Source organism: Corvus kubaryi, unplaced genomic scaffold (genome assembly GCF_017639235.1).
Source record: "Corvus kubaryi isolate FWS band 111438036 unplaced genomic scaffold, C.kubaryi_AGA036_p1.0 70, whole genome shotgun sequence".
In the NCBI taxonomy this organism is placed as follows: Eukaryota; Metazoa; Chordata; class Aves; order Passeriformes; family Corvidae; genus Corvus; species Corvus kubaryi.
Window position 1 is genome coordinate 1,812,625 of NW_024582058.1, and position 18,013 is coordinate 1,830,637.

The following is an 18,013-nucleotide window of genomic DNA, read 5'->3' on the forward strand; positions in this document are numbered from 1 at the left end:
TAGATCACACTCAAGAACAATCTTAAAAATCTCTGCTCTTACTCTAGGTCAAATTCAAGTTAGCCTCCTGCAAGTAACCCCCTGCAAGTGTCTCAACAGGATATCATAGCAGAAATGGCTCCTTAAGTCTGGCACTAGGCATAGTCAGGTTGGAAAACAGGTATAATCAGATCTGAAGGTAGAAAACCTGACTGCATCAGCGCTGTGAAACCCTGCAAGTATTCAGTATACATAGCACAGAGTAGGGGAGAAAGCAGAAAACTGAGAGCAGCCCTTCCCATGGTGGGTATTGCTTTTCCACAGGAATCATGGATTGGTTTGGGTTGGAAGGGACCTTAAAGATCATCTCATTCCAACTCCCTGCCATGGGCAGGGACACCTTCCAGCAGATCAGGTTGCTCCAAGCCCTGTCCAGCCTGGCCTTGAACACTTCCAGCAATGGGGCATCCACAACTTCTCTGGGCAACCTGTGCCAGTGGTTCATCTCCCTCTGAGTGAAGAATTTCTTCCTAATAGACAATCTAAACATACCCTCTGTCAGCTTAAAGCCATTGTTCCTTGTCTGGATACCATCTGCCCTTGTAAGAAGTCTCTCTCCCTCCTTTTTAGAAGCTCCTTTTAGGTACTGGAAGACCACAGTGACCTTCTTTTCTCTGGGCTGAACAACCCCAACTCTCACAACCTGTCTTTGTAGGAGACGTGCTCCAGCCCTCTGATTATCTTCATGGCCTTCTCTGGAGGGTAGCTGGGTGCTCTGGGTGGCTGCCCAGCCCCTTGCAGAGCAGGGCAAACAGCATCAAGTTCTGCAGGGACATACCACAGGGCACATCCCCTCAATATCGAATAAGGAATTCCTGCATCATGGCCAACACAAGTCCTGAGGACTCCTTTTCATACAAAGTTGTACATCACAACTCTCCTTGCCCCATGCACTCACACATAGGAAGCAGCCACTGATTTTATTACTCTGTGCATTGCAGCTGTGATTGCCAAAATCTGTTCTACACATTCTTGAGACATGTCCAGTTACTGCTGGCATTAGCACATAGTTCCTCCTGGATTATTCCTCAGCATTTTAAAGCTGCCCGTGCTGCTGCTTGGTACAAGATTGGATTTACCAGCATTTCATTTCCTGATTCAGCCTTCCTGGTTGGAAGTTTCCAGCTCCAGTCCCTTGGAAGCCTGTTAAGTTATGCATGGGTCTGGCACCAGAGCAGTTTAGGTGCCCTTTCAGAGCAAGGGACCAACATTGCCGGACAGGAACTGTGTTACCTGCACTGCAGGTCGCAGAGTACTCTGTGTTTCCTGATAATTAAATTCACTGTTGGAAGCTCCTTACATTTCCACGTGATGAGTAACTGCAGGGCTGGATGTTGCCCCTAATTGCTTTTTATAACAAGGTTATAAAAGTCACGCTGTTATGTCCAGCTATGTCAGGGCCCTGACAACTGTACATGACCAAAAGTGACATTAATACTACATTGTATTGTTCCAAAATTGGATATTAATGAGGAAATTTCAGTCCTCTTTCAGTAGGATCTTATTGTGATCAGTTAAGAGCTGTATTTACACAGGAGCGTTAAGGAGCATTAAAATAAAACTCAAAGTAAAAATCTGGATATTGATATAACCTAAATTATGTGTTAAGACATGAGGTAGTCTAATTGAGCAATACTGTTAACTGCCAGGTTACAAAACTTCTCTAGTAGCTTATTACAATTATTACAATTTGTTTTCTCAGCCCAACACTGAAGTAAACTGAGGGAGTGAGAACATGCCAGTGCAGATTTCTTGTGATGATCACGTTCCTTGGCAAGGAGGTAAGTGTGAAGACATCACTGGATGACCAGATGCTTTTCCTCTGCTAACAAAGAACTTCTGCATGGTTTGACATTTGAGCTAAATGGATAAGAGGGACAAAGCTGAAACTGCCCAAACCCATCCCAGATATCCCTGTTTCTAGACTCAGCAGCAAATGAACTAGGGGAAAAGCAAGTTAGCCCAGCCTGAAACAAGCCTCTTGGCACCAGCATCGTTGCTATTTCCACGTAAAGCCCACACTCCTTGGGAACATGAGGCCTGTGGAAGTCTTCTCTGGGCACAATCTGCTGTGCTACTGGGCAAAAGATTAATGCAATTAAAATTAAGTCTCAGATTATCCACCCAGACAAGCAGGAGAGAAGGGATCCTGATGTTCGTATTACCAGTGGGTACATTCTGCCCCGGCTTGTACTCCTGCACCCTCACCAGATGTCAGACCTCGTCCACACAGGCTTTGAAGTCTGGGACGGCATTATGGAGGCAGAGGTGCCACTAGATCATGGAGTATTTTCCTACAGTAATTGCCAATTAATAAGCAAGGGAAACTGTTCCTTAGAAGTGCTTATTGCCCAGCAGCTCCTGGTTCAGATGGAGATAGCTCCGTGCAGTGGGTAGAAGTGCCATGATAAACCACCCCTGCAAACCAAAGCCACGTGGCACAGGCTTGCCCAAAACCAATAGCAGTCGATTTTTAGCTAATGAATCAGTTAGTCACAGCCTGATAAATGCTTGGAAAATGCTCACTAGTCCTACATATGCAATGTGTTTGCATTAACATTTCAGAAAGCTTAGCGGCTTCCAAGTTCCTTTATGTTTGCACACAGCAGAGATCTCCAGGAAAATCTGATAAGGGAGCACAGTGTAAGTGAATTATTATAACAGACACCTGAATAAAAACAGTCTTAAGGCAAGGCAGCTCCAGTTGCTTTACACACAACTTGCTGCTTTCTCAATATATTCTTTATCTATTCCTGAGTCAAGAATAAAATCCAATTTTGTCAAACATTTTAAGCAAAATGTAAAGGCCAGGGAAGAGTTCTTTTTCAAATGACTTCCTATTTAGACATGCCCTTATCTGAAACCAGGGTAATAAAACATTTTAGCCCTTTCCAACAACCAGATGTCAACAGAATTGAAACCATCATCAGCACACCTCTAACTAAAAAGCACCACTGAACAAAGCTTGCCTTGCTCAGGAGCTCACACAATGTTCCATCACGTTTTTCAGCTTACAGACAGAAGAAAAAGCTTGAGTTATCCTGTCGCTTTGCAACTCTCCCAGTCCTCTACATTTCCATCAGGAATCCAGGTAGGATTTCAATGGCTTTGGTTTCTCTGGAGTGTATTTTCAAAGCAGGCATTTGGTCTCAATCTGATCATGAGAGCAAGGCAAAGGGGGGAATATTCACACAACTCCCTGCAAGCCCCTGTTCCAAATGCATGGCAGGAACTTTTTAAACATCTTCTCAGATGGCAAAGAGAAAACCCTGTGGGATCAAGGCATTATTTGTTGTTCTGTGCCTGCAACACCCGAGAATTCCCTGTAATGGAAGAGAAGACCACGGGGAGCTGCAGATGTTCCCAGCAGCATCTCTCTGCAGCAGCAGAGGCAGTCCCTTCTGGCAGCTGTGTCACAGAGGCCTCGATGGCTCTAAAGCAGTGAGATCCCAGTGGAGTCGCACTGGTGTCTGCCGTAGATGGAGAAAATATTCACATTCTTACAAGGTAGTTGTAAAATCACCAGCCACTTGACTACATCAGCAGCTCGGCACACCATTTCTCAGATCATTACTCATTTCTTCACATACTATAAAAGACAATAACTGCTTGTACTCAGGTACCATAGAGGTGCTCTGTTAGGGTGCTGCTGTCAGTGGCCTGTCACCCTGGCTCGCACACGATGGGCTCTGTGCTGACAGGAAGGTAGAGTGGCTCTGTTTCAAGAGGCTCTACAAGCCTAAAAGCACCTTACTGGCAATATAAAAAGCCCCCAACAACTAAAACAGTGAGAAAGATTTCAGCGCATACATTATGTAAAGAGTCATAGGAGAATGACACGAGGGGGTTGCAGAAAGCTCAGCAGACCAGCACAGAGGTTTGTGAGCTGGTTGCTGATTCTTATTTGCAATTCAAGAGGTCTGTGATTGATCAGAGCATTGTTTCTTCTCCTCTAACTACAGTCCTTTCCACCCTCAGGGAAATACCAAAGAACAAGGAGTGAATAATGCACTTAAGGTATAAACCTGTGGCATCTGGTGGATATTTTAACTAATGCTGGCATTTCATTTAATGATACCAGATAAAGAATTGTACAGCCTCATTCAGCCTGTTTTCCCTCACACTATTCCAATCAGCAGCAATTGCAAACTAAGTCTCAGGCTGAAGATTATATTTGCAAATCAGATTTTGGGGGGTGGGAGAGATAAATCTGTTAGTCCATGGTTTGATCAAAAGTTTGAAAGCTAGTCTTATAATGAAAGGGTGAAATCTTGGCTGCAAAGTCAACGTGAGCCTCATCCAAAATTTCTCACAGCCCTTTTAATAGCATAAATGTTTCAAGCTAGTACATCTGGGTCTCTGAAACAGTGGCAGCAGTATTTCAAATATTCTCAAAGCCAGATACTTGGATGGGCTTGAATTGGTGACAATAATTGTGAAGATCAGCTTCTCAGGCCAAATAGAAACATGCCAGGACCACGCAGGCAGGCTCAGTTCTCTCACAGGAAACACTTGAGTGAAGCAGGATGCCAGGGCTTCAAAGAGGAAAAGCTGGAGGGCATAGCAGCACATGTGCTGAGTGGCAGAAAATTAACAATTTTGATACTGCAGCTACTCCAAAACACATATCACCGAATACACCGAGGCAAAGAATAGAACAGTAGAATTCAGTGAAAAATTAGAGAATACTTGGCGTGTTTGGGGCACCAAGCAATCAATATTTGTCCCCCAAATTCTAACTGATGGACCAAAACTTCCTGTAGGGCACAGAAGGCACCATAAGGGATGCATCAAGCGGCCTTCAGCAAAGCAGCACATGCCAGAGCTTTCCCATCCACAGGATTCCCCACACAGAGCACTTAAGGCAGGTCACAAAACAGCAAGATACCAGCTGCTTGCATTTACTTTTTTTTTTTTTTTGTAACATTTCTAAACCACACTTTTCTTAAGACAAGTTATATGCAATACTTTCGCTCCGACCATTTAAATCAATTCGATAAGCAAGCCAGATTGCATGCCAGTGCTTCCAACAATTAACTTGCAAGAAATCCTGTGATGAACCTTAGTCTCTTTTCACACTGACTTTATTATACTCACAAAACTTTACACTCGTTCGTATACAATCTGAAAATAAAACACTGCCAGGCTAGCAGACAAATCAGTGACCTAAATGTTCCAGGAAATGAAATGATATATGCCTTGGCTGTCCTGCAGAGCTTGCAGAAGCAGGAAGAAGTATCACCAAATAACTTGAATTCAATAATTCCCCAGAAGCACCAGTTCCCATAACCTTAGGAAATTCTGATGCAGTCGGTAGGAGAAAATACATCTCTCTGGCAGCTAACTGCAAAAAGAGAAAGTGGGATGCTCAGGAAAAAGAAAACACTGAAAAGAGATTAATACACTGGAAGATATATAGGAAGAGAAGGAGCAGAAGATTTCTTCTCTGTCAAGCAGAGGGTTACAGATCCATCCTGTGTTAACACTTCCTTTCCAATTAGATCACAACCACCTTTATTTTCTTTTATTTATTTTAAACCCTGGCTTTGAAGTGGTGGGTTATGGAATGAAATGAAAGGACGTATTACAAAACATCTCTTGATTAGCCATTTGGTCTGACCAGCTGAGCTTCTTTTAATGTTATGCAAAAGAAACTGAACAGACCCTCAGGCAGAGGATGCTCCTGGCCTTAACTGGAGCCTGATCAAATCATTGTCTCCCTATTGGAGGGTGCAGTCTTGCAGCCCTGCTGCTGAAATGGTGCTTTGGTCATATTTTGTGGAAAACTGGCAAGAGCAACCATTTAATGTCACATTTCTGCTTTAACTCTACAGCTCTTATTACTTTATATGCATAAAAAATGCATGGCTACTTATAAATCTTTAATTACATTCCAGACTAGACCTGTTACATTTTTCACCTCCCCTCCAGGATGAAGTCTGGAAGATGCACACGTGCCATAGAGGACATGGGATACTCTGCAAATTTAACACAGGCATTCATTCAGTGGAGAGCAGCAGCTCTTCCCAGGAATGGTACCAAAACCAGGAAAGCAGAATTTGTCCTTTTTAGCAAATAATTACATTGAAATTGTGAGATACAGCCTCAGTGTTACAGTGGTGGGAGGCTGAGATGCTGCTCTTATCATTGTCCCTCTTTTCATGTTCCTGCTGTGAGACAGAGCATGACCCCAAAAACTCTTATCAGGTAAGCTGGTAATAATCATGGGTTTACAGCTCCACACAAGAGAACCACCCTGGGAAAGGGACGTACCTGACAGGAGAGCCCAGATCCCTGAAAATGTGAAACAGTAGCCTACAAACCTACCAAGGAGCTGGAAGGACTCACTTATAAAAGATTCATAGTGGCTACTGAGTACATTCATTGATCCAAACTCTTAACAACAGCTACTCTTGACAAAGACACCTCTGCATTGCCCTGTTTGCAAGTATTCTCCACATCACTCACCCTTCAGCCCTACTCCTCCTGTCTCCTGCTGCCTCGGTTCCCAGAGGGCCAGGCAGCTCATATTAAACTTGCTGCAGTGACAAGAACATCCCTGGAGAAACCACTTCTACCTGGGAAATGGCCCATGAAGCTGTGTAGGCATCCTAAAATGCTCTGAAAAACCAAAAGAGCAAGGCAGTCACCAAGGGGAGTGCTAAGAAGATGAAGAAGAAAAATAAACACAAACATGCAGAGCAAAAATTTTGGACAAACACATCACACTGCCTGAAAAGGATCCCACAGCAATTCTTGCCATGCCACCTGTTGCCTTGACACTTACCATAATAAAGCAGTTGTGCAATCTTTCAGCTTAAAGCTGATTTTTGAAGAACAGGTATTTCTCTGCTCGTTCTTATTTTATTTTATTTTTTTTTCTCCCACAGAGGTATTTCGACTGGATTTAGGACTCTGAAATCACAAGACAAAAAACCACCATGAGTGAAGGAAGGGGTGGGGAAGGCTCCTTTAATCACACAGGTGGTGGTGAAGAGAGATTTGCACCTGGGCCAATTACCCATTAATCTGCAGCAGCTCCTGGTAGAAATGCCCTACTTTGCTCTTAATCCTTTTGTAGTACCAGCCCAGCTTGGTGCCACCTCTCCTCTCCTCGCTGACCACTTTCCCCCCCTAACATGCACAGGCTGCTGCATATTACATTTTGAAACAAACTCCTAGTGCTCAGGTATTGTGCAGATTACAGCCAGCAGGCTCTCCTGTTTTCCAGCCTCCTTTTATTTTCCAGCCAGTAACTGCCTGTTCTATGTATCAGGAGATTAGGAAGAAAATGTGTTATTTCCATGAAGGCTGACACAGCCTTTTTCTCCATTTATACCTACTGATTTTTTTTCCCCCTGATGCATTATATGAGCTCCTCTCTCTGTTTCATTTTTCTGACAGCAGGGTTTTAACATCCTTTAGAAAATGCATGTGCTGTTTAGCATACTATGGAGTGAGGATAGGCCAGGTGTGGATCATTTTATATTGCAGGGAAATGAGTCCTCTTTTCTCCATAATTATCAAATCTGTTTCCACAGGGAGCCTTTCTCTACTTCCAGGCTACAGCCTTCGGTTACCTTATGCCACTTGATAAATATTCAAAGGTCACTACACTGGGATTTCCTCTGGAAGGCAGAATTCTTAGAAACATGGGGTTAGGGCAAGGAAAACGGTCTTGCATGAAGCTTCGCTCCCTAAGAGAAGGTGAGAATTTCTCAATAGTTAGAGCTGAATGTTGAGAAAAGGAAAAGCTTTGCTTCTAGTTCCAACGTTACCTGAGGAATATCAGTTATCAAAGAGGGAGAATACAAAATTTTACCAGGAGTGATAATATGTTTGAAAGTGCCATATACTTATTTTTTTCGACTTGGTGAAACATAGCAGATGTAAAAAACATTTGAAATGTAAAGGATGCTATGCAACGTTACCATGCAGGCACAGTGCCTGTGTCAAATTCACCTTAATGACATTTCTTTTTCATGAAGGCATTGAAGCTTTCACCTAAAAACCTTTTTTACATGTTTTCCTTTCATTTTCTCTCCAATTAGCTTTTTCAGTAGAGTTAAACTGGAGGTTAATCCATTTAATTTTAGTATTGTCTACATGAGAGTACTTGAGATACATCAGTTCTAACTAAAGGAGGGTTTAAATTCAGAGGAGTCAAACTGCATGAGCCCATCTTATGGATACCTGTTGAAGGCAGCCTGGCCACAATTAAGCAGAGTTTGTTTCCACAGTGGACAGCGTACAAGAGCATGTAGTGACAGGACAAGGGGAAAGGGCTTAAAACTGACCAAGAGCAGGTTTAGGTTAGATATTAGGAAAAAAAATAATTTACTGTGAAGGTGGTGAGGCACTGGCACAGATTGCCCAGGAAAGCTGTGGCTGCCCCATCCCTGGACCAGGTTCAATGGAGCTCTGAGCAACCTGGTCTAGTGGAAGATGTCTCTGCCCATGGCAGGGGGATTGGAATTAGATGGTCTTCAAGGTCCCTTCCAACCCAAACCTTCTATGATTCCATGTAGGCCGTGTGTGCAGGGTGCATCCAATTCATCTGGGTGCATTAACTTGTCAAACCCTCACAAAACCTGCAATCCCATGTTTGCTCAGGACAACCTGCCCATCATAGCACAAAAAACCCCAAACACTGGTCTGGGGACTTGATGCAGGCACACACTTCAAATATATCTATACCTAAATCAAAGTGCCTTTTGTCCCCAGTGAACATGTATCTTCCAGGAGTACTAACATGGCTCACTGCAGGGTAAGACAAAGCCTCCCTGAGCAGCCAGGCTCTGGGCTCAGGTGCCACTCCTTCATATGACCAGGAGCAGCCAGGTTGCAAACTGCTGCTTTTCCTTCTGCAAACCGCCCTGAAGCCCACTGTCCTCTCGGACTGACAGGGCCCACAAGGGAAGTTTTTACCTCTGCGCACAGCACTGCTTCCCTGCCAGTGCTGAGCAATGCAGACAGGATGATCCAGGCGGGCTGTGCAGGGGCCCTGTGCTTCCCAAGTGAGTTATAAAGTCACACCAGCTTGTGCCCTGTTTTTAACCTGGTGTATCTGGTTTTTCTCCACAGGAACTGGGCTTCCACAAGAGGAGGAGAGAGACAGAGCTTGGGCACAGCCTGGCCACCCGAGTCACGGACACATAAGGGACTGAATTTCTTCAGGACAGGAAGGGGAGCTGGAACACTTTTCAGTGTTCTTGGAGAGAACACTGACCACTAGGATATTTCTAGTTGGAAAGCACTACCTCCTCCTTCTCCTTCAGTGAATAATAACACAGCTACATGGAATAATTTATTGTTGTAATAGGAAATAATAAAAATGCCAGCAACTGTTCACACATGACCTCCTAAAAGGAACCTTTGTGCTTTTAAAAATCAACAGTCCAAAAATGAAATGGGAGGTTAATGTGATCCCCTTGGTGCAGCTGAGCCTGCTACATATGGAAGTGCTTTGTGTCAGGTTTTTGTGCTGGCACGAGCATATGGGATCAGACACAGAGGAGGAGTTCTGAACTTTCCTGCAGACAGATGAATGAATTCAAGCTGAAGTAGCAGCACAGATCTTGCACTAGCCAGTCCAAAAATAGTAAAGAAATCCCTTTTCTACATTTAGCACTGTGTGGATGGGTTTCTGTGTTCATTGATAAGCTCCTAGGCCAGCTCAAGTTTTACAAGAGCTATAGCTCTTTATTTCTACAGTCAAAAGAGTGCAGGAGTTTTGAATATTAGCACAATATTATCTCCCTTTTTGCTTTCACTGCATTCAGCATGGCTGGCTCCACTAAATAACACATAAATCTTAACAGTCTGTTATACAAAGATTATTTTGAAAAAGGGTTTCTTGCCAGACTATCATCCATTTTGTACCACTTTTTCTTCCTTTGTTCTGTCTTTTTTATTCTTCTATGAGAAAGATTTTTCCTCTCCTTTTTCTTTCTTTTTGTCCTGATCTAATTCTTGTGGCTGATATATAAGAGCACTGATACAATGTAGTTTTTCATTTTGGCAGCTTTTTTAAAACAGATTCCATAGCATGATCCAACCAGTGACAAATGACCCAGCACTTCCACTTGGAATACTAACGCTGAATTATCTGGCTTCCTGGGGTCTGATGGAGATGCAGCGAGAATTAAAAAAAATTACTGCACAGGAGCAGTGGTGACTGATGTAGGGCCTGCACGCTGAGCTTCTGACCTCCACCGTTTCTACAGTAAATGTGCAATGCATTGTGCTTTCTATTCTCAGGCTCTCCTTGGAAGCCAATTAAATTAAAAGGCTATTCATTTCATTCTATTTGTCTCCAGGACGCTCACATAGAAATGCAAACGATTCCTGTTCAGAGTTCCCTGCATCAGAGAAACTGATATTGTACTGCTAATTTGTGATAGCACTGTAAACCAATATGCAATCTGCCCTGCTTTAAAAGATGTGCATAGGATGTACACTGAACTTACAAAACACTGATTAGGGAGATAATGAAATTAAATCTCCTGAAGGGCACGTCTTTCAAACCCTCAAGGCAGCTCTTTTTCTTGGTTTAATCAGATAGTTAATCATTGCAACTCCCGCTTTCCAAGAGCCAGATTCATCAATACTAGGAAGCATGGATTTGTAATATTGAACATTTACAGTCTCAGGAAAGCTTGGTGAAAAGCAAACCTGTAAAAGGTGGTTGGTAAGCACTTTGCTGCTTTAAAAAAAGCAATGGAGGAAATGAAATAATATTTCCTAGTAAAACCAAAGAATCATTTGAGGACTGATCCACCAATTTGAGCAAGAGACAAGCATAGTCCCAAATACGCTGTTCTCTTAAGGCCTAGTCTTGTCTCCGGCTCCATGACAAATTAACATTTTTGTTAAACTGTCGAAAACAAATTGCTACAAAACATTATTTTCCTGTGTTTTTATTCTAAATTAAGCTTGTGGTATAGTTCCCCATGCCACTTTGAGCAAGTGTAATTTCACATCTGGAGGAATGACCTTCACATTGAAGTGAAACAGGAAGACTTCAACACCGTCCTGCAGGATACGAAATTACATCCTGCAACCTGCCATTTGTAGATCATTTTTGCAGGCTAGCAGCCACAAATTGGAACGTGCCTATCATCAATGGCAGATCAAATGTTAGGGCTTGTCTAATGGTCATGGTACTGAAGGTTTGTTGATAAAGAAGATGTGAGTTTGTAACAGAGGCAGCAGCCTCTGTTGCACTTTATCTGGATGTGGCTGGCAGGGTGTAATAAGCTAAACAAGGCTGAAATGACAAAAATGTCTCCAGGCTTATGAAAACCTGGAAAACTATTTCTGGGAAAACCTGGCAGTTTAGAAAAAAATGTCAAACACTTAACTACCTTTGTCAGAGAGATGAAATCATTCTGGCCCAGAATCATTCACCTGCAGTGCTAAAACCCACGGACCTTCCACCAGGGGTGAGCTTGAAGACACTTTCCTGGCTTGAGAAAATGAACTTGCTTCCCCCTGCTATGGTTAAATTAGTTTTGTTTTCTTCCCTCCCTGACTCTCAATAAAATTTCCATCAGCAATCAGTTATTGAAGTATTAGAAGACAGAAAATTTTGAAGTGAAAAACTGATAAGTGAGAATAGGCTTCTTAATATGGCTTGGAAAAAGAAGCAAATATGAAAATTCCAAGAAGATCACTTCAGCCTGTCTAGTCATCCTGTACTGTGTTGACTGGAAGGAAGTCAGTAAAATGAAGGGTGGATGATTTCGAGATGACTGAAGGAGAAGCCCATTTCAGCCCCAGGATTTTATGCCACAAAGTATCAAACAGGTCAGCCGTTCAGCTGGCTTCCAAAAACCCTGTCATAAATGTAGCGTGTTGCAAAGCAAAGCACCTGGAGGGGTTTGTGCAGATCTGTATTCAGCAGCACAAGGGGAACAGCAGAAAGCAGGAGCTGCACAACAAGGACCAGGAACTCCGGGCTGGCACCTTTGTCTGTAAATTGCCCTGCTGTGAAGTTTCTCGATCCATCTCCCGGCCTGGCTGGAATGGGCCCTGCTGAAAGAGAAGATGCTACATTATAAAATCCATAGGTCTATGGGATATGGAGCTTCAGGTGCTTCTGTGTCCTTTGCTGCCTAATTTCCTTGCTTTGAGATAGTTTTCCTTATTATTGTAATTCCTTTGCAGAACATTAACCTTGAATTTGATGCAACAATGACGGGGCAAAACTTCTTCTACCCACCTCAGTTTTGCAGCTTAGATGATGAGGTATCCAACAAGAAAGCTCTGTCTTTGATAATTTATTTTTGTTTGGTTTTCTAAGTGTAACAACCAGTTTCTAACAAAAACTCCCACAGCTTCTCAAAGCTTTTGTTTTTTTCTATGACAATTTCCAAACTAAGGCTTTTCCTGAATGGGATTTTATTTGAAAAGAGAGGACAGAAAGTGTCCAATGTGTATTTTCAATTCATTTTTCCCAAATGAAAAGAGCTCTTTTAATAGACTAATTTTTCTTTTTAAAAAGAAAAGTAATTTTGGTGTTCAGAAAAACCCGAAGGGAGAAATTTTAAGTGGAACTCATTGCTGTAATGTAATTGTGACCAAAGCTAGTTTTGAAAGAGAACTTGATTTTATGGAAGAAACTACATTTAATTACTATAACTAATGATAAAAGGAAGTATAATGGAAGGGAAAGAAAACTTGTTTCATATAAGGACTTAACAATGCATTCGGGGCAAGACCTGATGAGGACAGATTTCCTTGTTTCTTTGTTTGTATGAGGTGTTCTTCACAATCACTTCAGGCCCGGTGTCCTGTCCAGAGGTACGAGAAGACCTGAGAGCTGGAAGTTTCTTCCAGTGAAAGTAACAGAGAAAATACACTTTTGAACATGAAAAAGTATTTCCCCATCCTGATGACTGTGAATAGTGGCAATGTTAGCAGATACTGCACCACGCACATACTCTGTTATTCTGCTTTTGTGTTTTTGTTAGGACAGAAAATTGAGTACTTCTTTGCATGACAGTGCTGAAAAAAAGAAAAACAGAAAAAACACCCTAAAGATAGCTTTGGTTTTCTGTGTAAACTTGAGTGTTTTTAAAATGTACCTCTTTCCAGAAATAAAATTATCAAGGAAGAAAAATGTTTGGTGAAGAATAAATCAGTGGAAGTTTTTAATGGTACGCCTCTTATTCACTGAAACACAGCAGCTCATTTTGGGTACATGCAACATGCAGGAGGTGATGCTTGTAGGGAACACCTATGCCTCACTAAGAGTAAATTCAGGCAGACTGTGCTGTCCAAAGTGACATAGAAGGAGGACATCTCTAAAAATAAGCCTTTCTTAAGGGAGGTGAAAAAAAAATCTGAGTCACATCATCAATAAAGGATTACTAAAGAAAAAAACCCCTGAGACTTAAAAAACAAGCTTATAACTAGACCCCTCTTAGTTAAAGTTACATTGTTTGCCAAGGAAAGATATTGAGGTAAAAGGTGTATCACTACAGAAGAGATAATTTTTTAAGTTCATTTGTCTAATTAGAGGTTTAAGCTGTAAGGACCAGCCATATTCTGGCTTGAAAGGTCAAATGTGAAGCTCTGGAGTAATTAGATTTTAGAAATTAGGCCAAAAGAAGTTCCAAAATTGGAGAGTGTTTTGATCAAAACTTTATCTCTCAAGTAAACCAAAGTTAATTAAATAAAATGTTTCATGACTGATTAGAGTGTACATTTGACCATCAGTTGCATCTCACATTCTGCTACCCACCAGCTGGAAAGCTGAGGAGACTTTTTATAACTTCATTAGAGCTACCTTGTGGAACAATTTAATCATATAAAATCTTATAATGCAGATGCACCAGTACAACAATACCAGCTGCCTGCTTCTGCTTCTGTCATGCTGCTCTCTCCCTGTGCCATACACACTCCTCCATCGCCTGGGGACTGCCTTTGAAGGAGGCTTAGCTGCAAGAGCAAGTGGATTTTTCCTGCCTAATATCCAAAATGCAGAGTTCCTAAAGGAGCAGGAGAAACACAGGGCTTCCTAGGCCCAGATCCTACCGAGGCAAAACCGAGGCAACCTCCTGAGTGAAGTGCTTGTCTGATAATGTAGAGAATATTTGGGGAGGGGGAGAGGGTGGGGAAGAGGTAAGTTAATATTGAGAGGACAATACCCACCCATCTAAATGCTTGAAAAGATTCTTTTGACTCTCTTTCTCAAAGAACTGCAAGGCTCTGGCACAGCACTTCCCTCTCTAGCCAAAGAGAGGAAAAACCTTGGCTAAATCAAGCATTTGGATTGTCAGGATGAAATGGCTTAGTGTCATCTTTGTCACTGGCTCCACAGCAAAGCAATGGAAGAAGAATGGGAAGCATTGCAGAAAATGAGGTGACACAGCCCCTCAACATGCAGCACTTCATGCCATGCAGCACCCTTGCATCACACTGGAATGGTACCATTTATCTTTATAACCTTTTGTTTTGCTAGACTGTAATTCATTTCTTTCTTTGTCTGACCTCCAACTCCTCTGTCAGAGGTGGTACAGAGAATATGCAGCAAGAGCAGAGGCAGAGAGAAGTATCAGTTTATGTCTCAGTCTTCATGACTAATCACTGGGTAGCATCTCTTCAGAACTAGCAATGTCAGAAAAGTTCCCATGTGTTCAAGGCTAACTCTGTGCACGTTTGCTCGTCATCTTCAAATTATAATCAGGATGTTAGAACACAACTTTGCAAAGCAAGTGGCAGGGAAGATCAGCAAATACTCCCCAGTGAGGAGAAAACAGAGCTTTGGAAGGGAGGATGTGACTCCCACCAGCTTCTGGCTGATCGGTCACACAGCCTGGGAAGGGACAGAGCCCTTGCAGAGGGACCATGCTGATGGAATCTTTCCCTCACCACTGAGAACAGGAGCAGCCAGGCTGTGTCTCTCCTGTTTCCCTCCAAAAATAACCCTAAAATAATCACCTGCAATGCAGAATGGATGTTGTCCAGATAAAGTCCCCTTGCCATGACTGGAGAAAGGATTATTTTTTCCTTCTGTGAGTAGTCTCACGGAGCAGCGGGGTGCTGAGTGATTCAGCTTTTCTGCACAGCAACAGCAGGACAATGTGCTTCAGTCCTGCCAGGCAGGCATCAAGCTGCCTTCTCCTCCTGTAGGCCCAAGGACTTCTCTGCCACAAGACTCCCCCAGCAATGCCAGAAGTGCAGCCCGTGGTGCCATGGGCAGGCCGTGGCACAGATGGGGTGCAGGCGCTGCGGGCTCTGTGTGCAGCAGCCTCTCCCACGCGTGCGTTCCTAACAGAGTTGATGCTGATGCTTTAAACCTCTCATTTCCTCTTGCTCCCAACTTGGTGCCCTGGTTTTGGTACATCATGGAGGCCTCTGCACAGGGAAAAGCAGGTGTGGGAGTAGCTAACAAGATACTCATTAAGACCAGATTTTGATAGAGATGACAAGCCAAATCACTCCCAGACTTCTGCTTCTCAGTGTTCAGCTTTAAGGATCATTTGATTTACAGCCAGAAAAGTCACCTGCAGTGATACTGCTGGGGAGCTAGAGCCTCCAGTCATATTTAGTTTCCATTTCAGCTACTCTGCATTGAATATTCCCCTTGGAAATTCAGAGAGCAACTATACTGTCTGTTACATGTGTTATATAAAGACAATCAGAATGAGGTATTTGGGCACTGACCTGCTTGATTTTATTTTCAGCATTTTCTCCTTCCCACCCCCCCAACATACATTTGTGAAGCATGAAATAAATTCACCCCTCCTGACTCAGTTCTATTCTTTTTCAATGACAAAACACTTGAGGTTGGTAAGTGAACTGTGCTAGGCTGGGTCATGTTTTCAAATGAAGAAAGAAATGCCCCACAACCCTGAAGCAGATTGATATAATTTTGGTTTCATAGCTGACAATCATTTTTCATCATTGTTTCAAGCATGAAGGATTTAGTGGCACAAACCTTTGATGTTCTGTCAAGCAGCTTTGCTTTTCTCCCTGTCAGACAGACTGCAGTCACAAATTACTCCCTGGCAATCCTAGGTGAGGATTATCAAGATTATTAGAAAAAGATGAGGTTTAAAGGTTTATTAGAAGTACCTTTGGATTTCAGCAACACGCGAACATGCAATTGTGTCCTTCACAAAAAGCCTGATTTTCTTATTTTAATATGCTGGGTTTTTTTCTCTCTCACCTGATCTCTTTGGTTGGGCATTTTCACCTCAGATTCCATGTAATCAAACTGTCAGGAGCATCACCTCCTAAGAGAAAGCACTGAAACAAACAAAAAGACCACATTAGCAATCTGCTTGTGAGCTGCAAACACATGCACAGAAGCTGAGCACAGCACATGTCTCTCTGAAAGGACAGTTGTGCTGCTCCGAGTGTGCCTCTGCAGGATAAAACTACGTGGCAATACAGAATTAGAATAGAGAGCTCTATTTTTTTTGAAACTCCTGCCTTCACAAAGGAATTCAGGACAATTTTTTTGCCCTGGCTTGAGTTCCATTGGGCTGTCCTGAGTTTTCTTGTGGATACCCATTAAATTAAACAGGTCAAAATGTAACTGTTCTGTCACCACAAGAGTTGGTGCTTAAAAATTCACCTCTTACCCAGTAAAGTCTTTCACCTAAACAATGTGTACTCTTAGCTGGTTTTTTTTTGGTTTTTCTGACTTGCAGTTTTACTTCATCAACAGCATCTACAGTTCACTGTATTCTGTATTTTGCTATGACACTGGATTCTGTAGACCCTTGGAGCATTCCCCTAACTGCTACTGCAGTTTTGGGGATGCAGCTCTCAGATCTTTGCTTCATGACTGCAAGAGATTTTTATCATCCAAATGGGCTTTAGCTGTAAGATGGGGATAACAAACTTCTCCAAGTAATTGATCTGCCCAAGGTTATACAAGGAGTGGAGGTTAAAGAATATCAGCATCTTCCTCAGAGCCTTGGAAATTAATACTACAGATCATTACTAAGGTGTTTGAATTTTAGAATGATGCTTAGGCTCTATTTCAAGTATTTGACAGAAAACTGCCCTATTTCAATAATCTCTAATACAGTGTGGGAAGAGCACAGAAGTTTAATGAAGGGATGAGAGAGAAGTAACAGTAACTAGTAATAAGTCAAAGAAGTAGGCTTAGTTGTCTGTGCAAGATTTGCAGATGAGTGTTTCCTGAGTACAGTCATATACAGACAGATAAGTACTGAGATCCTCAAAACTGGGTAATTCACTCCAAATGCCTCAGATTTCATTGCTTACAAGATTTTAAGTGACCTCTTCAAAGATTAGGCAGTGATGAAAGTTCAAATCAAACAAACTTCCCTTTATACCTTAAGAATTCAATGAGACTGTACAAGCACTATTTAAGTGATTAGTTTTTGGTCTGCTAGTACTCTCACTTATTTCTCAGTATTTAATTATCAAATACCTCAATGAACTCCTCAGGATACAGCTACAACTCAAAAATTATTCACTGAAAAGAGCTGTTGAATAACATTTGACACACACAGGAATCCATTTGTAGATAATCCTCTATCAGCAAAATTCATTGACTAAATTATACGTGGTTAATTATTCAGCCATCTCTCACCACACAACTTTCCCCTCTCCCCTCTGACAAATTCCTAAAATGATCAAAATGCTGATCACAGCCCAACAGTTTATGCAGCCTCTTGCCTCTGTCTCCCTTCCAGTTTCTTCCCTCCAGTCCTTTAGTAAGCAAACCTTTCTGGTTCAGCAATTTGGCAAACCAGGGAAATTTTGACTTGCAATTATATAACTGCTGCAAGGCACTCCAGTCAGCAGGAATGCCATCCAGGGGATTCACAGCTGTAAAAATGCAGAAACAGCTGTCCTTCCCGACCATAGGACTTCTATTGGAACTGCAGTCCTCAGTTCTGAATGCTTTGATTTATTGGAGGGAGAAGCAATGTGAAAACTGTTGGGGAAGATGGAACAGGAAAACCTTGGAAATATGATTGCCTGA

At 42.3% G+C, this 18,013-nt stretch overlaps 2 long non-coding RNA genes across 3 annotated transcripts in view; both read right to left on the reverse strand.

The window, feature by feature from the left end:
* Positions 1-439: 439 nt before the first annotated feature.
* LOC121674765 lies at positions 440-12,071 on the reverse strand. Of its 2 annotated transcripts, XR_006019824.1 has the most exons (4): positions 11,912-12,071; positions 6,827-6,954; positions 6,508-6,660; positions 440-5,383 (listed from the first exon to the last, which is right to left on the reverse strand). It is a non-coding gene; the product is annotated as an uncharacterized LOC121674765 (long non-coding RNA). The 2 variants fall into 2 exon arrangements; XR_006019823.1 differs by having other exon boundaries at positions 440-6,660.
* Positions 12,072-12,784: 713 nt separating this feature from the next.
* The window catches only part of LOC121674766, a 6,410-nt gene continuing 1,181 nt past the window's right edge, over positions 12,785-18,013 (reverse strand). The window contains exons 2-3 of the long non-coding RNA XR_006019825.1: positions 16,217-16,296; positions 12,785-12,872 (exon numbers count right to left, since the gene is read on the reverse strand). This is a non-coding gene — a long non-coding RNA (uncharacterized LOC121674766). The remainder of the gene's footprint in view (positions 12,873-16,216; positions 16,297-18,013) is intronic.